General features: G+C 42.0%; 1 protein-coding gene across 1 annotated transcript in view; it reads right to left on the minus strand.

The window, feature by feature from the left end:
- ADGRF5 (adhesion G protein-coupled receptor F5) overlaps window positions 1-16,814 on the minus strand; it is a 99,937-nt gene extending 83,123 nt beyond the window's left edge. Inside the window, exon 1 of the mRNA XM_036024192.1 lies at window positions 16,576-16,814. The gene's annotated coding sequence lies outside the window, so the exon portion shown is untranslated. The remainder of the gene's footprint in view (window positions 1-16,575) is intronic.
- Window positions 16,815-24,300: the final 7,486 nt, after the last annotated feature.

A 24,300-nucleotide genomic window follows, 5' to 3' on the forward strand; every position in this document is an offset into this window, starting at 1 on the left:
TAGTACACAAAACACAGCAACGTATCAACAATACATGATTATTCCAGGCCCACGCCCCTTGAGTTCGCCTCATCTGACCTGAAACACTGAGAGGAAAACCACATATATTTTTAGTCTCTTGCTTTGAAACTTTGAATTCCTCAAATGTCATTCCATTTTCCATTTTACTTAGGGCTGTTATGATCTCGCTTTTGTGTTTTACATGGCAGTATGGGCACACTCTTGGTATGTACCTCTGCCTAGGACCCTTTATTTGAACCTGCAGGGCTCTCACTATATATGGGCACCCTTATGAATGACCTCTGGCCCTTGGATTACTTACTAGTCCAAATTTAAAATGCTCTCATATCATCCCTTCTTAAGTGCCACAATCACCTTACACATCAGGTGCCTAAGGATTATTTATATGAACTAACATGAACAATATGTAAGTGTACTTCTATGCTTAAAATCATCAAATTTTCTAGAAATTGTGTAATATCATAAAGAGAGAAAACCAGGTTGACTTTAGCTCAAGTGGTCACTTTGCCATGACAGATGCTAAAAAGAGGAAACTGGTTTCTTAAACCCACTAACACACACACGTGTATGCTATAACACATGCACTATAGGAGACTGTTCTGCATGGCGTGGGCCCAGCTCCCACTTGGAGATGCACAGGACCCATGCCCATGGATAGGTTCTTCCATAGGGAATCAGGCCTGCATTGTACCTAGGCTGCTATGAGACTTGCTTTTGCTAAAACTCTCTCACCCTGAATTGAGGCAGCAAATATTTACTGCATATCTTTAAAGTAACTTCCTAAAATCTATGTTAAACTTTCCAAGGATGAGTGGAACCAGTTCAACCACTTTTCCCTTTGCACTTGCAAATAGCCTTCTTCTGTGATGTGATTAGGGGCATCCTCTCCTTTGTTTTCTGTAAAAGGTAACCACCTAAAGTGAACCTCTGCATAGTAAATGAGGACCATCACGAAATATGCCCAGAAAAAGCAGTAAAAGCTTATCAAGGCAAGAGTCAGGGCACTCTTCCCTTGAGAGAGTGGTTGAGGTGTTCTAAGGCTTTTTCTCCTCCTGAGAGAGAAGCCACACTGACCATTTCCTCCACAGGACTTAGTAGTCTGTGTGAATTTGTCTTATGCCTCATCCACAATGCCTCGGGCCACACGAGCCAGGGTCCTCGTCAATGCACACACACACATACTCATATTTCTCTGCATTCAAAATTAGAGGAGTAAAGAATGCAGCAACCACACACATAACTCTGGACCCCAAAGCATGTAGCATTTTTGACATCTGGACCACATCTTTTATTAGCTTCCTTCTCTTCTATATGAGAATACTATTTTCAGTAATAATCCTTATTTTCTTAATTAGTCTTTACCTTTAAAACAACTAAAAAATAAAATATTTCTCTTATTAATATTATTAAAATTCAGTAAAACATTTAATTGTAAACTAAAATGTGTACTTGCCAAGTAAAAAGAGTACACAGTGAAGTGTACTGCACTATTTTATATTTTAAACACAAATAAAATCTCTATGTGGTCCCATAGAATGACAGAATTGAAGCAACTCTTTTTTAGCTTTTTTTCTTTACAGTCATGTGCTAACATTGCTTATTATTAATCTCCTGCTCAAGGCCAAGGACATGTCATCATACCCCAGAGGCCAGAGACACTTAAAGCAAGCTCAAATATTTGCAAGCCAGTAGGAACTTATTCTTGAAGTCAGCACAGATAGCTGAGTCCCTCTGTGTCAGGAATCAGTGTACAAATGAGTTTTGTAATTTAACATCTGTGTAGAGTACATATTCATTAAAAGATAAGTAATAAAAATATTAATTATGAACTTATGTTGTATTACTGAAATTCACCAGTGAGTGCAACAATTGTTTAGAACTTAGATCAACAAAACTATTTTCAGGAAGAGTATGTTATCATCAACATTGTTTGGAATTGCCACGGCATGATAATTAGAAAAAAAAAAGACTTTTAGTTGTTTTTATTATTGATTTTAAGTTCTCTACAGACAAGTACAACTTATTGCCTGCACCCAGGGGGGCCTCTCCTCACACACCTCCCTTGGTGCCACCAATTCTCGAGTGTCTCTGATAAGCTTGTCATTCAAGCACAGGATAACTTTGTGTTGGAGGGTCACCCCATTTCTCTAAGAACAGTCCTTTAGGGGTACAGACCAAACAGCAGGGAGGAAGGACTTGCCACTGGCACATTGAAGTGCAGGTGAGCCTTTGGAAAAGGCAGCCACGTGAATGCCAAGCCTCACTAATGCATCTCCCATCTTCACCAAGGGAAGCTAATCTTGCCCTCCCCTTCCCCGGGTTCCCATCTGCTTCTCATTCAGGCTTCTTTGGAAACATCCCCCTGACCAGAGGAAGGAATTACTGCACTGCTCCCCCCCGCCCTCTGGATGCTTCTAGGCCCATCAGACCACCTGAAAGAAAAATAGCAAGTGTGGTGTGTGGTGCTGACCGGGGATTACAAGGGAAACCAGCTTTCCCTCCGCTTGACCCTCAAGGAAGGAAGCAGGAAGCCCTGCTTGGGGACGGGCTGTGCTATTACCTCCTGACCCTCTCTCTAATTGAGAACACAGAGCGGATGGCAGAAAGCGGGGCCTCTGCAGCACTTTCCACACCTCTCTCAAGATTAGAGACCTCGTCTTGGACAAGAAACAGTCCTGATGGCTACTACTGTGTTTACACTGCACCAGGCTATGGGTCAGTCCCAATTGAGCCTCCTCCCAGCTAAGGGGAGAAACACTGTCACCTTCACCTTATAGACAGGAAACTCTGTTGTGGAGTGGCTGATGTGAGGAGGATGGAACCCAGGACTGCCTCATATCTGAGGCCTTCTGTCCTGCCTGGGGTGGGAGTGCCTGGAGGTTGAGTCCTCCCGTGACTGCAGCACCTATAGATACTCTGAGCGTTAACCTTCAGACCACTGTTGTCACACTGTTGGATACCCAGCATTGGGGTCCACCTATTGCTAAGCAAGTCTAGCTGCTCATAGAGCAAGAATCAGAAATGTGTAAACTGGGTGTCCAACCTGTGGCCCAAGGGCGACAAGCAGCTCAGCGTGGCTATGAATGTAGCCTAACACAAAATCATAAATTTACTTAAAACATTTTGAGACGTTTTTGTGATTACATGTTGCAATGTATTTCATATATGACCCAGGACAACTCTTCTTCTTTCAGTGTGGCCCAGAAACACCAAAAGCTTGGACACCCCTGGCTGTAGGGAAGGTGAATGTCTAGATAACTTATATGTGTAAAATGGGAGTAGTCAGGTCCAGGTATCTCCTCATTGCTTTCACCCAGTTCTGCCTGCTGTGCCTGCCCTTTGAAATAATCCCTAGTCATAAAAGCATTATGAGAAGGATGAATTTAGTTAAATATAACAAACAGGGACAGGGGGTGGGTTTGCATCATCACCTACCTAACTGCTGAAATCCTCTTTTAATATGTCTGTTCATCCTAGTCATGTGTCATTTGTTTTATTCACCAAATATTTATTGAAAATCTATGTAGCAGGCACTAATCTAGACCCTGGAGATAAGCAGGAATGAAAACAACTCCCCAGACGTTTACATTCTAGGCTGGCCTCCACGTCCATCTCTGCCCCCATCTGCCCGGCTCTGTGCCCCGGGAGGTCAACCCCACACCCCACATCCTTGTCACCTGGGAGGCAATTGGGAAGAAAGGGCAGGTGGAAGATCCCAGCAAGAGACAAGGATGAAGGAAAGGGGGACCTGGCATTTACACCCCCATTCCTCTTTGCCAGGCTATAGTCTGGGCAATGACTGTGTTCCTCCACCCTCAGCCACAGACTCTGGGGAGCCCCCTCTCTCACATCCACAGGCCGTCCCAGGCTCCTCTGACATTCCATTCACACTTTTTGCCCTGTTCTACCCTAGAGAAGGTGATCAAGGGCTTCTGAATGCTGCCAATCTCCTGTTGACTTGACAGCCGACACCGTTTCAGCAAACCTTTGAGTGTAATGGAGGACTTCAACTAAAATCCCCATGTGAAAATTAAGCAAATGAGGGGAAAGAGCAAGTTAATAAAAGTGGATTGTTTCTTGTGCTCAATGAAAGTAGTTTTCTGCTTATTTCCTTTTTATACAATCACTGTTACTTCCAATTATTTTTAGTAACTTCCCTTCGAACTCATTGTTTCAAAACTCAAGTCACTTTCAGTAAAGGTTGAATTTTGTTATGAGGATACAGAATGGGGAGCTCCAATAATTAATTTCACTGATAAAGTAAGGTGAAAAATTGTGTAGTATCAAAATTCCTAAAACATATATTTAGCTCATTTCTTCTATATGAAACAGATAGTTGGTAGAATTGAATCTACTTTAGATGAATGAGGGTTTCCAGGTTCATTTGGATATTCAGAATGGCATTTACATTTCAGTGCTACAGACACAGGAGTTTAAGTTTCCCTCACAGGAACTTTTGTTTTTGTGATTATTTCTGCTCCTAGAAGCCTCACTTCCATTCACCACTTACTGTGTGAAAGAATGTTAATTTGGCCACTTGCTGTGTTTCACATATGTTTTTTCTTCTGAATCTTTGTTGTGAGAAACCTAATTTGTGATCATGACAGTAAAAAGGTAGTTTTTTTAAAGCAAAAAGAAACATTAAGTACCCAGGATCTTTTCTTTTCTTCCCATCCATCCTTTCATTCCTCCCTCCTTCAGGGTGCCTTTGGATTTCCAGCTTCTCCCTGCTTTATCTGTCAAAGAGGAAAAAACAACCCTAGGGATACAATTTGGCCTTCACCACTTGGTCACGCTCAAAACACCGATCTCATATTTCCACATTCACAGTCCATTCTCTAAAGGCTCATACTCAAATTGTTCCAAAATGGAGAGAAACTTGCTCAAAAGCCACAGCTCTCATGCCCTCCAAAGGGGCAAACCCTTGACTCAAGTGTTTGCTCTGGGTAACAAGTGACTTCCTGCTTCACAAACAAAAATTTCAAATGGCTGATTTTTAAAATTCCAAAGAACCTCACAAGTCCATGTTTTGACATGTTATAGGCCAAAATGAAACAGAATATCAGGAATATTTGGGTTAGAGTTTCTTAAGCTACATAAATATTTAAAAATTGAAGGAGGGTTACAGAAAAGAAGGCAAGAGATTTAGTCATTCTTCTTCCCAAGAATTTTCAAATTGCAGTGCAGCCCAAGAATCACCTAAGTGATTTTGGCTAGTTCCTGGCTTCACACTCAGAGATCCTGCTCTGTAGAGGGCTGCAGACTGGCACTAGCACCACCTGGGAACTTCCTGAAAATACAAAATCTTGAGCCCACGCAGACCTCAAGATTCAAAAATTCTGGAGGTTGAGCCCATTAATCTATGTTTAAATAAGCTGTCTCAGAGGTGATTATGATGCACACAAAAGTTTAATAGCCACTGAGCAAAATAATACAGCATGATTATTTTTTAACATAAGGCTCTCACTCTGAAAAACCACCAGCTGAATCAGAAGCTCTGCATACATTTAGAAGAACACTGGCAGATAGACAAGCTGCTGGGTTAGTCCACCGGGAGTCCGTCCTCCCTCCAAAATGGCGCAGTTATCTAAGCTAAAACCCTTAATCATTAGGGCTTCTGCCTAGACATTCAGCTTCACTTCTGTCTCCCACTTTCTTCTCATCTTTCTCTTCCCTCTCTGAATCCCCTAGTGCCCTGCAAGCACCAGGTTCTCTGGCCTCTGCGTGAGAGGGAACCTGTCACACAGGTTCCCTACTCAGGTTGACTTGGACCCTAATTCCCATTGTCCTTCAGGGTCCAAGTCAAGGTCAAACCTGCCTTTAACTCACCCTAGTTGTGTGTATACTTCCACCCCTCACTTCCCTCTGCCAAAGCATTTACTGAACTATATTATAGTGGTCTATTTGTGAGCTCTTCTGCCATCCTATGATCCCCCGCTCTCCACCCTCACCCCCCAGGCAGGACCTTGTTTGCGTGCGCTTCTGTGCCCTGTGCCTAGCCCCACGTCAGGCATAGATGCTCAATCAATGTTAGTTATGAATAAACCCTGGAGGTGGCACATCATTAGAGCTTCTATAAGAGGTGAAGGGCATGGGCTATGGCACCAGATTACCTGGCTTCAAGTCTTAGGTCTACCATTTACTAGCTTTGTATGTGTGGGCAAGTTACTCGATCTCTGCTCTTCAATTTTCTCATGTATAAAATTGAGATAGTGGTACAATTATCTCACAGAATTGTTATTTCAAATGCTTAGAGCAGGACTTGATGAGTATGAAAGCCTCAGTGCTTCAATACTAGCAACAAAAAGGATCAAAGATGGCCCCAAGGTACTTCTGTATTTAGAAAGGAACACCCCCCTTCTTTCTCCAAATGTCCTCATTTTTTTCTCTAGGCTGACAGTATTTCTTTCTCCTTTCTCCTCTTTTTTTCAATACAGTACTTCATAAGTCTATAAAATCACTCCATATTTATAACCCTTGGAAGCGCACACGTGGGTATGTGTAGATGTAGTTCATTGGTTTTGTCTCTGGAGTTTTATATAAACAGGATTAAGGCATGTCAGGAAATAGCAAATAAGGATTAGCCAATCTCAAAATTAAAGGTCTTATTTTTGAAGGGTAATTTATAACAATAAATAAAATCCACATGCTCTTCTTGAAAGTTGTCATTTATGAAATTATTGACTTAAGATGGATCTCAAGTAGAAAGAGAAAAAAACAGATTTACTCATTTATAGCAGATATGAAACTTAAATATACAAGCAATAGGCATAATTGCCTGGTAAATTAAGAAGAATTTATAAAAGCAGATTTATTTTTGCACAAAATTATTCAGGTTTTATCAAGTGTTTGGTCTCTAGTCACAGGTCTAGTACATTAGCAGTTTGCTTACATGTTTACATTTTTAAAATTCTATTTTTACCAATCAATTACAACATATTCATTTACTGGACAAATGTTTTTGAGCTCCTTTTGTACAGAATACTGCAAATGCTAAGCTAGGGGCTAGAAATACAAAGAAGAATAAGACGGCATCCCCATATCCTAGGAAAGACGTGCATGTGAACAATTACTGAGACTATAAATATAAAAGGCACTACAGCAGAGGCTGGAAAAAGCACTGTGAGGACCTAGCTGAGAGATCAGCTCTGCACCAGGCTGAGGAGACATGTAAAAAGGAAGTCTTCTGGGGGCATTTAAAATGGGCTTTGGAAAATCAATAGTTTACTTGGCAGAGAAGGGAGAAAAAAGGACTCTACTCAGAGGAATGACCTGCAGCAGGGAGATGCTGCAGATGGAGAGGAAGAGGTCACCCAGGTGATAGCCATCAGAAAGGTAAGGGAAGAGCAGAGGGAAAGGAGCCTGCAAAGAAAACTGAGAAGGTGCAGAAAGAGAATAGGTGAAAAACCTGGAAAGTTTGGTGTCCCAGGAGGCAGAGAGAAGGCTAGAGGTAAGAAGTCAACAATATCCAATGCTGTAGACAGTGAAGTGAGATGGATTTAAACACATAGAAGTTACCGAGAAATTTGTCAAGAACATTCACTCAGGTGCACTGTGAGGTAGGACAGACAGCGAGACAAAGCAGAGTGGTTTGCAGGGTAAATGGCTGGTGAACATCCATAATTATTTCAAGAATTTCTTGGTGAGGAGGAAGGGGAGCTGTGGGGTTGGGGAAGAGCTGCCCCTCCTGTTGTTTGAGATGAGAAGGACCTATGCCAAATTAAACAATAATGGGAAAGAGCCAATCAGACAGGAGTGTAAGGAGACAGTTGGGGGGGAGGGAGGAGGTGAGAGCTGAGCTCTGGATGCAGGGAAGGGCCATCTCTTCCTCAGAGACAGGAAGAGAGGAGAGAGGTGATTGTTGAAGCATGTGCTTTTATGGAGTTGGTGGTGAGAGGCCAAGAGAGCTACTTCCTCTGAGAAGGCAAAGCTATCCCCTGAGATGAGGTATGTGTGCACATGTGTACATGTATATGTTCATGTGCACACATGCACTTGGCCACACTAGTACTTGGACCTTTAAGGACGGTGGAGACTACATGGAAATATCTCTGGGTATGATTAGTCTCTGGCTGGGTGAGTGTTCATGTGCCTCTTCTGATCTTCATGGAATTAAAGCACAATGTTGTCTGGTTCCTTTGCACTCTCATTTACAATGAATGAGTGTGTGTTTGTGTTTATAAATATATCATCTGTTCTTAAAGTTTCTTGCAGGCTTTCCCTTGGTGCCTAGTAGACCATATATAGCATATGCTCAATAAAGAAATTCACTGACTGAAAGATCTTTCAATTTATTGTGCCCTGCTTAGCTAATAAAAGCAGACTTCAGTGGGGAAAAACAACTATCATTGTAGGTATGTCCTGCCCTGGGGACAGGACACTGACACTGGACCAGCATTTGGAGTAGGAAAGCATAGTGTGCTAAAGAATGCAGAAATTTTACCTGGTCTGAACAGTGACTGGGCACATGTTATGATATTTAACTTACGCTTTATTACCTATTTCCTCTCCACTCACACACACACACTCACACACACACACACACACAAACTTTGTGGTGCACATACCACCCACGTCTGAAATCTTTCTACTTCTAAGAAGGCCAGAAGCAGGATTTTTCTGTGATGTGTGTACACAGGAGCACTGGCCAGGAGAAAGGGTTAACTAAGGATCCCTAGTAATGCTTCCACTTGATCTCCGAGGAGTAACAAAGAGAGGAAGCACAGCCTTTGTGGAAGGAAATTCCCAGGCCCCATTTCGGACATTTGCAACCTGCCCTGTGAACCCCTGAGGAGTTTCTGATGATAAACACATGCAAACATAACAATCCATAAAGGCATTTTTACTAACATTCTTGCGTTTTCACCAAAGGGCTAGAGCACATTTTTCTGCATCTGCAGACCTGGAGGGGGCCTGAACGTCCACCTGCTGGCAGAGCCCCACAATCCTGTCCCAGCGCAGGGCTGGCTGGGGTATGTGCATGCAAGGTCCCCTTGCCTCTCAGGTCTTTGATTGTGCAGGGGCCCCGTGCTCACGTGGGGCTGCAGGAATGTAGATTGCAGGTCCTTTATGGGGGTGAAGGGAGGGGAAGTGAACCGCCAGTGGTATGCAGACCTGAGGCCCACATGTGCACCTTTGGAAGTGACTGCCAGACACAACCTTGAGCTTTGCAACCTAAAGCAATAAGGCATTGGTGTTCCCCAGGAGTGGGAGGGCTTGACAATGATAGGAAAAGCTCTGCTAATACAGTGTGCCAATTAAGTAACAAATTAGGCCTCTTTCTCTGCAGTGGCAAACACATACACACACACCCCAAAACAAAAACAAAACAGCAAACCCAAACAACAACAGAAATCTCTGGAGTCTTGCTAAATACTTTTACAGTAATTTCTCATAAGGAATTTAAAGCATTCTAGAACCACAATGCAAAATCTTAATAAAAAATCGAGTGTGGGTCAATTTCTTGGTAATAATGTACCTTACTTATGCCCAAACTAATGGGATGTGAGGTTTGTTACATCTCTTCTGTAGATGAAAAAAATCAAGCATCAAAAATTGGCCTAGGAAATGTTAATAGTGAAGATCTGGATGATTCAGGTGTCTGCTGGCTGCTTGTGGTTATGCGTGTGCTGTGTGTTTGTGTGTAGTATGGTGTGTGCACATTGCATGGTGAGTGTGGTGTGTGTGGTGAGTGCCTGGTGGATGGTGTGTGTGGTGTGTGATGTGTGTATAGGGGCTTTATACATGTACATGTATGCTTTTATTACTATAACATGCTTCACGACCCTTTACTAATTGCAGTCTAACTCAGGATCTTCAAATCACATTCCTATTTCTAGGCTAGACCAGAATCCACTTCACAGCATGGGTGAGGGTTAGATCCTCAACTATCAATAGAAAGCCGAGCCTTTATTTCTGAAATGCCATCACAGGTCTCTGGGATATTTTTAGATGAAATCATCATACATGTCAACTCATTTGCATCTGCCCAGAGCTGGTGGGTGACCTCCATCTTGACCCCAGCATTCAGGACCCTGTAGGCTGAGGGAATGACAGGTTCCAGATTTCACTCTAGGCGGGGTTACCATGAGCCTTCCACTCAGCCCTCTTTCTGCTCTTTGTACTGTAACAATGCACGGAAACGCAGGCTTGTTAGAGGAAATTCCCAGGGCCGTGGTTTGGATGTTAGGAGCAGCTTTGCTCTGCTGGGCAGGCTGATGTGCACCTAAAAATAAACACGCAGGTCTGCATGGGGTTCTATGAATTTGCCCTGCACAGTGAATTATATTTCAAAGGAAGTTTTTTTAATGTTTTTAAGAAAGCAAGTCTAGGTAAATGTGAAGAATAAACTATATCATGGTTTTGTTTCAATCTGACAAAATGTACCATTTGCTAATACCCATTTCTTTGAAAGAGCACTGTTTTTTTCTTTTTTGCCTTAGGATTTCAAAACAGGATTCAAGAAAACAAAGCCACGCTGAGATGTTGCCCAAGAAACTGAAGAAAGATGTGAGCATCCAAAACCACAAGACCAGCCAGCTCTTCCCAGTGCAGGAAGGTAAAGTATTAGCAAAGAACCCTGGGGCAGCCCAGAGCACTGGGTGACATGTGTGTGACCCACTGTCAGAGAATTCTCCCTTCCCTAAATTCTGCCACCCTTAGCTGGCAGAGAGGCTGTTATTAATGTGGCTCACTTAACAGAAAAGGAAAAGGGAGTGAACAGTGGCTGATGAACTTGACTCAGAGCAGGCAGACAGCTCCAGTCAGCTCTCTTCTCTCCCCCAAAATCAAATATCTCACTCACAGTCCTTGCAATGTATAAGATGATAGAACCATTTATTTTGCACTTTTTAAAACTGGATTTTTGAATGGCTAGGAATGCATATCCATACAGTAATGTTTCCATTTTATAAATAGAACAGAAATCAGGGACATAGCTCTGAGTCTTGCTGTTACTGGCCTGACCCTGGTTTGGCTGAAAATGTGCCAAATTGTGGCAATTTTCCATCAAATAGGAATGTGTTTGCAGCACAACAAGTAACCCACAATCTAGTTAAAGAGTAACCTAAGAAGAGTGGTTTGGAGTGAACTTTTCCTGCCTCATTGTTCTAGTTTCTTCTTTGCTTTTTCCTGGAAGTCCAACCTAACTCTATTGTCATTGCAAAGACCCCAATTTTAAAATGGTCTAAGCAAATAGGCAGGGCTAGTTAGTAAAAAGGCAGCTACAGTCGCTCTCTAGCCTGATGATTTTTTTTGCAGACCTCCATTTGGTGGCTTGGATTGGGGGCCTGACATCACAAGACTCTTGGTGGCTTTGAGCAGGAAGGACCTTGAGGTCGTCACCCGAACCCCACCCAGTGCGGGCATTCCTTTAGGAACACCCGGGCCACACTCGTCCAGGGCGCTGGCTCGCTGCCCAGGACAGGACGTTCACCACACTGCAAGGCAGTTTCGGACAATTCTGACAGTGGGTAAATCTGTCCCACGCATTGGGCTAAAACCCGTTACCCTATACTTTCCACTCATTGATCCATTGTTGACCACTTTTCTCACATAGAACAATCTTTGCATATTTGAGGGTAGCCTTCATGTGCCACAAGACCTACTTCTTACTTCAAATGTCCTCTGGTTCCTTCAACTCTTCTGCAAAGGACAATTTTCTTACTTTCACCATCTTGGCCAGCCTTCTCTTTTAAGATCTGATGTATTTCTTGAGGCAACATATTAAGTACTTTAGCCAATTAATTTTCTCCATAACCTTGTAAATTCAATAATATCTGCATTTGCAGAAACAAAACTAAGACTTGGCAAGATACAGTTACTTATTCAAAGATGTGGCAGATGGGGCATTCAAAGCCAGGTCTGCCTCTTTCTAGCCCACCACACCCCTCTGATTAAAAAAGAAATGTCGAACCAGGTATAGTCAGGTTGATCTCAGATACATCCTGAGATCTGTGGCTGCTAGAAACCTCCCATGCCTGTTAACATCCCTTTTTTTGCTACTACTTGTGCTTACTAATAGAGACTCATAGATTTTGTCATTTTTATGAGGTATAAATGACATATAACATTGTATCAGTCTCAAGTGTACAACATAATGATTTGATATTTGAATGTGCTGAGACTTGATCACCTCAGTAAGGCTAGTTATTGTCATTACCACACAAAATTACAAAATTCTTTTTTCTTCTTGTGTTGAGAATTTTTAGATTTACTTGCTGGAACTTTAATTATAACATTAATGACTATAGTCACTGTGCTGTACATTACATCTCCAGAACTTATTTGTTTTATAATTGGAAGTTTACACCTCTTGACTGCCCTCACCCATTTCGCCCAGCCCTGAAATCCCCTCCCCTCTAGCAACCACTCTTCTGTTCTCTCTATCTAAATTTTTTTTAGATTCCACAAATAAGTGAAATCATATGGTATTTGTCTGTCTCTGTCTGCCTTAGTTCACTTAGCTTAATTCCCTCAAGGTCTGTCCATGTTGTCCCAAATGGCAAGATTTCATTCTTTTTTTAAAATCCTCACCCAAGGATGTGTTCATTGATTTTTAGAAAGAGAGAGAGGGAAAGATACATCTGTGTGAGAGAAAAACATCATTCTGTTGCCTCCCGTACATGCCCTGACTGAGAATCAAATGAAGGGTATAGGATGATACTCTAACCAACTGAGCCACCCAGCCAGGGCGAGATGTCATTCTTTTTTATGGTTGAGTAATATTCCATTGTATATGTGTACCACATATTCTTTATCCATTCTTTGATTGATGAACACCTAGGTTGCTTCCATATCTTGGCTATGATAAATTATGCTGCAATGAACATAGGGGTGCATTTTTTAAGAAGTGTTTTTCTTGTCTCAGGATAAACATCTAATAGTAGAATTGCCAGGTCACATGGTAATTTAATTTTTAGTTGTTTAAGGAAACTCCATACTGTTTCCACAGTGGCTGCACCAATTTACATTCCCACCAATAGTACACAAGGGTTTCCTTTCCTCCACATCCTCACCAACACTTGTAATTTTTTGTCTCTTTGATAAAAACTAGAAATAAATGTTAATTTGAGTGGTTAGGAAGTGACCAGAAAAAAACTACTTTGGCTGCTGAAGGGCAGCTATAGACAATGTGGGTGTGCCAAAGGTATGGAGGTCAAGAGACACATAAGCAACAGGAAGCAAGAAGGAACTCAGGAGACCTAGGACCATCTTGTTATGGAAACTTCAGGTAATAGGGGATCAAGACAGTGGTGTTCGGAGAGGGGAAAGTGGCTGTATAAGAGTGCCCGAACAGTTGGCTTTAGCCTGAGCCCTGTGGTCATGTCTATAGAATAAATGGAAAATATTGGTTTTCTCCCAACTGACTATGCACGCCATGAGAGTGCGAAGTGTGGGGACAAAGGGTGCTGTGCCCTGCCCCAATACCTGATTCCAGGTGAAATCTAGTTAAGCCATCCATCTTTAGGTGGGAAAAGAAAAAGCCACCGTGGAGTCAGAAACAGAGTCCTTGCAACTCTATCACAGTGAGGGTCAGGGATTGACTACATGTCTATAGGCTTCTAAATTTTCCCTGCGTCACTTGGTACAGCTACTTCCTTCTTTCCTCCTGGCTGCTTTCCAACAGCAGAGATTACCTGAGTATGACACAGCCTTCATCCTCACCTGTCCCACTTCAAAGCAGCTTTATACCCAACAACTAACACCAAGTGGACTGAAGTGAGCTGTAGGGCACTGCTCCCTATGAGCCACTGCCACACTGTCCTTCGGAAGGTACCGAAGGACAACATTAATGCCTATGGCTGAGCACACGGGCACAGTAATAAAATGACTCCCCTAAGATGTCTTTGCCAGTTTGAGTCAAAAAACTGCAGAATGATGTCCTTCAAATAATCATGCAGCATGAAAGATGGTGACTTGCAGAGGCTCCCTGGATATTGCCCTCTCTGTGCATTTATGGAGGCAAAGGCTCCTCTTCCTTGTGCTCTCTGTCTTGCCTACCACTTAAGAGAAATCAAAGTTTAGAGGATGGATGTAGGTTCACCCAAGTTCACAGGGTAAATGAATGACAGGTGCAGGACTAAGACAGAGCCCCAAAGCACGGCCCAACTTGTTTTTCACTAAATCACACTTCAAGTACCTGATATCAGTACTTAGATTTGCCAACATGTATTAGAGATCACACTTCCTTCAGTTTTCTTTAATGCTTTTTAGGAAGAAGCAGGACAGAGGATGAAAAAGGGTACATCCTCTCTATGGGGACTTGCATGGAGGCAGGACTCACATTCATGTTGTTTGCCATTGTATCCCTAGCATGTAGCACAGAAGTTGGTGTGTGGAACATGCTCAGTATGTATTCACCTAAAAAATGCATAAGTCTCTGACTTGGAGGGGTAGAACATGAGGGGCACTGATAGAGAAACACCTAATAGGAAAGGTTATCCCCAGACACATAAAGAAATTGATTCTAAAAGGTATGACAACATTACTGTGGCTCAGCGGATTGAGTGCTGGCCTGCAAATCAAAGGGTTGCCGGTTTGATTCCCAGTCAGGGCACATGCCTGGGTTGCAGGCCAGTTCCCCAGTAGGGGGTGCTCAAGAGGCAACTGCAGATTGATGTATCTCTCCCTCTTTCCCTCCCTTCTCTCTAAAAATAAACAAATAAAAGGTATGACACATGGTAAGTACTCAAAATATTTGGTGCAAACAATGAATCTATCCAAGCCTCATAAAGGAGAGCATGGGAAAATGTCATGGGGATTGGCAATGTCCTTGGAAAGCTTCAAACTGTAGTTCAAATCTGGTAATAAATTTGGATTTTTCAGATGATGGATCCATTCATTTGTTCATAAATTCAATAAACATTGAGTACAACCTGTGTACCTGGTATTGTTTCAAATGCTATGGATTCAGAAATCAAAGACTGATAACTCCTCAAGGATGAAGATAAACATAGTAACCATCACTTAACGTGCTAAGGACTATAACAAAGTATTTCTCGAAGTGCTGTTAAATCACAGACCAGAGGGACACTTAGTATGAGGCGGAATGGATGAGGGGAAGGTGGAGGAAGAAATCATGCCACAGTGAGTAGTTGGGTGGAAAAGATGACCAGAATTATCCCAGGCAGGGAGAACAGCACTCATGGACATAGGTAGGCATAGAGTTCCCAGGTCCTGGGGAAATAAAGGGATTCAGTAGAGCTGGAAATTCCAGCTGGGGAGTGGTAGGGTTGTGTAGGGTGATATGGAGAAGACTTTGAAGGTCTTGTTTACCTTCCTTAAGTGGGGGCTTCTCAAAGCTTAATGTGCAGGTAAATCACCCAGGGACCAGGTTAAAATGCAGATTTGTGAAGTCTGAGGAGGGCATGGAGAATCTGCACCTCTCACCACTCCCAAGTGATGCCTGGTGCAGCTGATTCCAGACTTCCCTGTAGTCAGTGAGGCTGTAACAATGGCCTGTGATGTGATGCAAAGAGTTCACTGAGGAGAGTGATGTTATCAGAATTGCATTTTCCCAAGAACCCTGCCACAGGATATGGAGGATGAAATGAAGGGAGGTGGTGTTGAGGTAAAATACATCAGTGGCAAGACCTTTTAAACACCTGACTGACATAAGCTGGAGAAGAATAGTCTATGTTTAGTAAGCAGGTGTAAATTGGCTAATATTCTATGAAGTTGCTATAAAATGTTACTCCCAAAGGGAAGACTGATTGTGAGGACAAAAATTAAACAAACAAGCCAAAACACTTAAGAGAGAAAAGAAAAGAATCCTGGGAAAATCTGTAATACCATTTGAATGTCTTGACCCTGCTCCAGGTCTCAGTCAACACATTATCTTGAGCCCCAATAGTGACCCTAAGAAGCAGCCAGCTAAGGCGTGAACACACTGCCTGCAGACAATGATCACAGCAATAAATAAAACCATTCTCCTCAGACACCACTTGATATATGTTGCCACTACTTGCATTTGATTTCAGGAAACTTCAGAAAGAGCAATTGTTTCATAGCAAATTCTGGAAAGCCACATGGAAGCCCACTGGATCCTGAGCAAAGTGCTTGTTCATTTATTTAAAACTCACAGGCACCCTAAATTAGAAACACCATTTCTATCCCTATTAGAAAATCCTGTCAGCTCGAATATACCTTTAACTCAAAGGAAAAAACTCAGGAAGGAGTAAAAACAAAAATCAAGGGAGAGGTCTACATTGTTGAAAAGAAAAGGTAGGAGGTAACTTCTTTCCCTTATACAGAAGCAAAAAAAAAAAAAAAGCAACCTTTAATGAAATTTGTCCTTCAAAGAGGATAATAATAAGCTTCGTGTTCTATATTCAATGGTTGGCATTTCTTTATCCAAAGATGTAGAAATTCAAACCACCCAAATGTCATCTCCCCCTCACTGTTTTCCTCACAGTCCTGTAAATCAGTAAGTCTTGGTATGACACAGGTTGAAAACATGCAGCCAACTCAAAGAGCCATGTGGACAGACACATCTACTTCAGAACAGCCCAAATCACAGTCAACAAGACAAAACACACTAAAGCAGGGACCTACCTTTCTCTTTTGTGGTTTGCAGTCTCCTGAAATTGAACTCTGTTCTGGAGACCTTCCTAAGACCCTCTTATGTGTGATGAAATTTAAGGGCCCCCATTCAGTCACACAGCCACAGGAGGGTAGGGTTTCATAAAACCAGACTTCAGGTCCTCAGGGTTTCCACAAACGTCAGGGAGCAGAGGTGAACTGCCTTCTGTTCTCTGCTGCAGGAAAATGCTGGGAGACACAGTGTGGCTGGAGGTGGGGGCGGAGGCTGGGGGAAGGGAAGTAATATGGGAACTGTAATAAATAAGAGATCCTCTCCACATGATTTCCTGTATTTGGTGCCTGTTGCCTCTCTCCAGGCTCCCTAGAGGAAATAAGAAATTTAAACTTGTCCTTTAACCACTGGAAAGAAGAGAATAAACATGCTAAGAACCATGAAAATGAGAATGAACGGTGCAGCAGACAGGGAGCTGACCCGCCAGCTAGCTTTACCTTTTACCAAGTACTTTCTTCCTGAAGTTTCTCCAAGTGTTTAACTCTGCGAAAGTCAAGAACACCCTCACCCTCTTCCACTGAACTGAAGGACTGTCTGGCCACTGTCCAGATGTCCTGCTGGTGAGAGGCAAGTCAGAACAGGTCTGAGAAAAGTTGGTTTGCCAGCCTTGGGCAAGACCCTCTAGGTTCTGTCTTTGGAACCACTGATGACATTCTGGGTCTGATCTTGGAACAGCTTCTAAAGTCCTCCATCCATTTTGCCCTAGAGTTTAAAGAATTACTTAAAGGTGTGAAATGAAAAATACAAGACCACTCATTCAAACATTAAGGACTTCAAGATGGGGACAAATGAACATTAAATCAAGAATGGGGTTCCTTCTTCCTTCCTTATGGGACTATATGCAACAGTCCAATTTATACCTCCCTGAAGCCAGTCCTGGCTAGAGGAAGAAGGATGGAACTGTGGATGTGTTAGACTATCACCATTCTGTTCTGCTGGGTGACAGTCTGCCCTTGAACAGCAATGCACTCTGATGCTGGTGCAAGAGGGGGTAATGCTGGCTTGGCTGGTGTAAGCAGGCACAGACCACAAGGGTATCACTGACTGAAAATCCCACCAGAGGTCTCCTTGCCGATCTTCCGCTCATCTCTGGTTCATTCTCATCCCCACAGTCAGGGCAATTGTTGTTAAATGCAACCATCGTGATATGAGTCACATGCTTAAAATCTTCCAGTAACGTAAGAATAAAAGCCAAAAACTTTGACATGGCTTCCAGCCCCTTCAGGACCTGACACTGGCTTCCCTCTCCCACCTGACCTCAAAGCCCACCTCCACCTGCTGTCTCCTCACCCCTTCTCCTTCCTTCCTTCCCCATCTTTCTCACTCCTGCGAATCACTCTGTGAACAGTGCCCTCCTTCAACTCCCACTCCTTCAAATCTCAAATCCTCCAGAAAACATTTTTCAGATTCCCAGGTCCCTTTGGTGTTTCCCCTTAACAAACCATGTTTATCATATCTCTAACACTCATTAACTCAAGGCAGTGGACACCAGTCCACTTGTCCTGGTCTTCCGCCAGGCTATAGACTCTGAAAAGGCATGGACTGTGTCTGTTTCCACATGACGTCCCTTGGTCTCGGACCCAGGAGGGTGTGATTTGTGTAAGGTTAGTGTTAGGAGTAGGAGCACTAATGACAGTTATTCCCTTTTTGGGAAAGGGAAAACATATGACTCAGAGAAAAACATAAGATTGTTGTTACAGTTTTACAGTTTAAACTCTGGCAGACAGAGTGGAGCAATTACACAGGCAATATTGCAAATGATTCTTATCCACAGTAATACAAATTAATTTTCCTTAGTAGAGATACACAATTGATTTCCACCCTGTAGAAACGATTACCCCAAATGTTACATTTCAGTGCTCTATATGATATACATATTTGCACATTAACAAATTCAAATCAGCATTCCTTATTGCCTGTCTAAATGTCTACTCTTGAGATTTTCCTTTGCATTAGCTTTAATGTCTCACTGTCCCTTCATTCATTAATGAGTTAAATAAGGTCTTCATCCTTGTTCATTTTATATTTTTATGAGAGTGATAATTTCACATTTCCAAAATGATTTTTAAACAGAAGCCAGGTGATAAGCAGTGAATATAGAAAGTTCTGGTAGGAATTTGCAGGGGCAGAATTGTTGTCTTCAATATTTTGTTTAGTTTTTTTAAGTTCCCTGAGTATGCAAAGTAAAAACAGGAAATAAATGAAGCATGGTGATTATCAAAGTAAATGACAAAACTGCCTGTGCTGTACAATTAGGAGGGTACAGGTTTCAATCATGCAGAAGCACAGGCAAACCTAAAGTGTACAAAACCATAGCTGGACAGGTAGTTACCAGCTGAGCAAATGCCAAGGCTCGCACTCACTGACAGAGGCACCTGGGAGGTGAGAAGACCTTGGTAAGCAGAAGGCACATATTTCAGGTGTTCAATGTTTCTTTCAAACAGCATTTTTGGGAATCCCAGTGGCACAGATAGCCTTCTGGAAATATCTTACTATCAATCAGCAATAGTGAACCCTTCTACAAAGGGGACAGTGACACTTTGTCAAGAAAAACCCAGATTGTAGCAATATATTTGTATAGATCTGTTTATCTCTTTTTTCTTTTTTTAATTCTATATTATAGGTTATGCTATTACAGCGGTCCCAATTTTTCCCCTTTGGCACCCCTCCACCCAGTACACTCCATTCCCTCAGGCAATATCCCGACCATTGTCATATCCGTGGGTCATGCATATAAGTTCTTTGGCTATTCCATGTCTTATACTGTACTTTACATCCTCATGGCTATTCTATAACTAACTATTTGGTACTTCTTAATCCCCTCACCTCTTCACCCATTCCCCACACTCCCCTCCCACCTGGCAACCATCAAAACACTCTCTGTATCCACTATTCAGTCTCTGTTCTTCTTGTTTGCTAAGTTTGTTTTTTAGATTCAATTGCTGATAGGTATGTCTTACTGCCATTTTATTGTTCATAGTTTTGATCTTCTTTTCTTAAATAAGTCCCTTTAACATTTCTTATAATAATGGTTTTCTGATAATGAATTCCTTTAGTTTTTGCTTGTCCAGGAAAAGCTCTCTATCTGCCCTTCCATTCTAAATGATAGCTTTGCTGGGTAGAGCAATCTTGGCTGTAGGTCTCTGCTTTTCATGACTTTGAATATTTCTTGCTAATCTCTTGTAGCCTGAAAAGTTTCTTCTGAGAAACAACTGACAGTCTGATGAAAACTCCCCTGTAGGTAACTTACTGCTTTCCTCTTGCTGTTTTTAAGATTCTGTCTTTATCTTTAACCTTTGGCATTTGAATTATGATGTGTCTTGCAGTGGGCCTCTTCATACCCATCTTGTTTGGGACTCTCTGTGCTTCCTGGACTTGTATGTCTTATTTCCTTCACCAAATTAGGGAAGTTCTCTTTCATTATTTTTTCTTTCTCAAATTTCTTGTTCTTTCTTTTCTCCTTCTGGCATCCCTATGATGCAAATGTTGGGCTTCTTGAAGTTGTCCCTGAAGCTGCTTATACTACCCTCATGTTTTTTATTCTTCTTTTCTTGTTGTCCTCGTTGGCTGGTTTTTGCTTCCTTATATTCTATAGCTTTGATTTGACTCTTGGCTTCGTCTACTGTACTGTTGATTCCTTGTAAATTGTTCTTTATTTCAATTAGTATATCCTTCATTTCTGACTGGATCTTTTTATGCTGTTGAAGTCCTCACTAAGTTTCTTGAGCATCCTTTTAACCAGTGTTTTGAACTCTGCATCTGGCAGATTGCTTATCTCCATTTCATTTAAGTCTTTTTCTGGAGTTTTAATCTGTTCTTTCATCTGGGCTGTGTTTCTTTGTCTCCTCCTTTTAGAGCCTCCCTGTGTTTGTTTCTATGTAGTAGGTAGTTCTGCTTTCACTCTGTGTTTTGGGAATGTGGCCTGGTATAATAGGTATCCTCAGAGTCTAGTGGGACAGCCTCCCTTATCACCCAAGCTGGGTACTTGAGGTACCCTGCATGTGATCTGAGTATACTCTCCTCTTATAATTGAGCTTCGGTTGCTGTTGGTAGATCAAATGACTGACCAGACTGACCCAGGCCAGTCAGCTGCAAGGATTGACTGTGACCACCAACCACTAACCTCAGATCTCCTTGGAGGATCAACAGTGTAGGGGCAGGGTGGTGATCTGCCAGCATGGTCTGTAGCTGTCTGCTATGTCTGTAACTATGTAACTGGGTATACAGGCCCTGAGGTTTCCTAGGTGGTTCAGGCCAAGGCCAGTCCCCACCTGTGTTTTGCCCAGGGCCAGCCTGCCAGAGACATAGAGCAATCTGAGATGACTGTTTCTTGTGCTGGGTTTGGAGATTTCCATGTGAAGCCAAGGTTTGAATCTCAGCTGGCTGCTGCTAGTGCTATGCCTGGGTCAATTAGCAAGTGGTAAGGAGGCTGGGGACAGCTCACTGGAGCTGGAGACAGCTATCTCAGTGGTCACTGGGACAGCTGTTGCTTGCTTGAAAGGATTTAGGAAGTTGTGAAGCTTGAGTCAAGACCAGCCATTCATATGAAAAAGCTACTATTAACAACTATAGGTTGGGTGGGATGGAGTCTTAGGGGATCTCCAGAGCCAGGCAAACAGTGTCAACCAAGTTGATGGAGTCTCAGATATGGCACCTACCTGCCAGCTCTGTGGCTCTGCCTACCTGTCTCTCAGACAGCTGTCTAAGAGAAAGCTGTCTTCCAGCTCTTGCCCTGATGCCAAACACTTCAGTTCCTCCCCATATGCCACTGGTGCCTTTCAAGCTGCTACCTCAGTGTTAGAGCTCAGAAGGAGTGAGTCTGAGTAAGTTTGTGTGTGAGTTCTTTAAGAGAAACAGCTTGGAACTCTAGAAGTTTCTTCTACTGACCCAATCTTTGCTGGTTTTTACAGCCAGAAGCTGTGGGGACTTAATCCTCCTGACATTGGAACCCTAGGCTGAGCAGCCTGGTGTGGGGCTGGGACCCCTCACTCCTGAGATATCCCTCTCAAATTTTTATCTACCACACATGAATGAATGAGGGGCCAGCCCATTCAGCGTCTGCATTCCTTCTACCAGCCTGGATGAATGTGGTTTCTTTAATTTGGCGGTTGTCAGACTTCCATTCCATTCAATTTCTGCTGGCTCTGAGTGATGGTTGTCCTAGAATTTGATTATAATTCTGATGTGGTTGTGTTTTTGGAGGCAAGCCGTGTTTAACTATGCCACCAACTTGACCATTGGTTTCTCTTTAATGTCAATATATTCTATTTTTAATTGATGTGACCTTCAGTAATTTTTTAAATATCAAAAACATAAAATAATTTATCTTTAAGGTGTGGTCTGGTCAACCAATGTAATATGTTCCCTAAAGTTCTTTGTACCAGACAAGAAAAAAATTTTTTTTGTTTGTTTGCTTTTCTGCTTTTGAAATAAAATTTGTAATTAATTCCATTAGAAGGAGAAAAATAACATACCTAACAGTTCAATGTGGAATTCAGATGTTTTCCCAAGAAGAATAATTCCTGATTTTGAAGGAATTGTGAGAAGTATAAATGATCATGGTGAGTAACAAAACAAATGTGATCTGTTGATGCTCAGAGATCACTTAGCATACACATGTAGTACTTAGCACAGACATGCAGCACTTACTGCAAACATGGAGCCCTGCTGCATGAGTGGGCAGTGCCTCAGGGAGGGAGAGTCAGTCTCACCAGCCTGGCTCCACCTACATCAGAGGTGAGGCTAGTCTTGTTCCTTTAGCCACTTTTGTCTTTACCAACTACTAATGTCACATTAGTCTCTAGACAGAGAACAGTAAGAGGGGACTGCTAAAGAGGTCTAAGACTTTCCTTATTTTATTGAGAGATAAAGAAAATGTGTATTCTGTAATATCAAATTCGTCAAAGAGGAAGTATGTGCAAGAAATGTCAGTGGGGTTGTTCTTGGAAAGAAATGTTCACATTAAGTAAGACCACTATCACAAGCTTCCTTGGAAAATGGTGTTAGAAAAAATTAGAAAGAAGGAGAGAGAGAGAGAGAGAGAGAGAGAGAGAGAGAGGGAGAAGGAGAGAGAGAGAAAGAATGGAGGTAAGAAAAGGAGGGAGGAAGGAAAAAAAAAGAGAAAGAAAGACCAAAGTCCAAGTATTTGGGGAACTAGGAGTTCTCATACATGGGTAAGTAATTTGAGGGGAATTAGGAAGTCACACTGCTGAGCGAGTGTTACTTGTTTAATCACATTGGAGAGCCATTTAGCAGCATCCAGGATAGTTTAAAGTCTGGTCATTGTATATACTCTAGAGAAACTCTTGCCTACATATACAATGAGAAAATACAAACATGTTCAAATGCTTCACTTTGTTATTGTCTAGAACCTGAAGGACATGCATATGAATTAGTAGGAAAGTGAATAAAAGAATATAGTATTATTGCAGGAACAGTGAACTAGATCTAACTGTATCAACATGGATGGACAATATTTTTTGGTGGAAAAAAAGCCAGAGCGAGGAATGACAGGTGCAGAAAAATATATACACAATGATACACAATGAAAAAAATACACAGTGCAGTCCAGGGGAAGACATGAAATAGGACTAAGCAGAGAATAAAAGAGATTTTCCATTTTATTCTAGGTCTGTGGTATTTAAAAATAAAATAAAAAGGCAAAATATCAATACTTCAATTTTGTATGGCACGTAATACAGGTGCTTTTATAACTCTATAGTTTTTTTTAAAAAAGCAAAGTCATGAAAATATTATTTAAAAAAATAGAGACATTTTGAGTCAGAGATTAAACACATTCTTTTCCCATTCTCCACCTGCAATGCTGGTAGAAAAAATAGTTATCAGGAAAAGAACTGTAGGAAAAATCCTAAGTATCTTCAATCCTTGATAAACTAGCAGTACTATTTTTGGCTCAATCTCAGATGTGCTCACTTCTTCCAAGTGCAGTGAAGCCTGGGTCCGCAGGCCCATTCAGAGGCAGTACTTCTCACCACGTCGGCATGTGTACCCGCCGTCCTGCATCCTCTGCTCCTCATGTTCACTGAGACATTTCATGAGAGAAGTTGTAAAACCCTACTGAATATAGCTAAACATTTCCCAAAGACAACTTGCTTTAAAAATGTGTGTCTTTTCAGAAATTTGAAAAATAAATTCGAAAAATCATTTATTTAGATGATGTAAAGAGGAACTTGTTTTTAAAAATTAAAGTTAGGCATCTGAGTATCAACCTTGTTTTGTTTGGTTGGTAGAGTTTTAGTGACAAAGGAGTGTAGGCTGAGAATACACTGACGGACATTTTGGGTTGTTTGTCTGTTTTTGTTATAGTAGAGATAGAGGAAGAAGCTGTGGTTTGATAGAAATGTGCTAAATTTCTCTGACCTGGCTTTTTATTAACTCAGACTGACTCCCAGCCTTGCCATTCAATATCTCACATGGAAAAGTGATTAAACAAAGGCCATCCAGGGTGGGGGAAATGGACTTTCTTTTGAATCTGAGAAAAGGAAGAAGGTAATTGCATTAAAGCTCAAAAAACAATTTATATTGATCACTGAAATCATTCTCGTTATGTCTCCCTGCCACCACTCCACAGGGAAGTTTTCCAGCCACTGTTCTCTTGAAGCTTCCACCTACATCACATGCTTGGTCTCTGCTTCCTTCCCAGAGCCCCATTTGTCCCTCTCCCT

Source organism: Phyllostomus discolor, chromosome 4 (genome assembly GCF_004126475.2).
Source record: "Phyllostomus discolor isolate MPI-MPIP mPhyDis1 chromosome 4, mPhyDis1.pri.v3, whole genome shotgun sequence".
NCBI lineage: Eukaryota > Metazoa > Chordata > Mammalia > Chiroptera > Phyllostomidae > Phyllostomus > Phyllostomus discolor.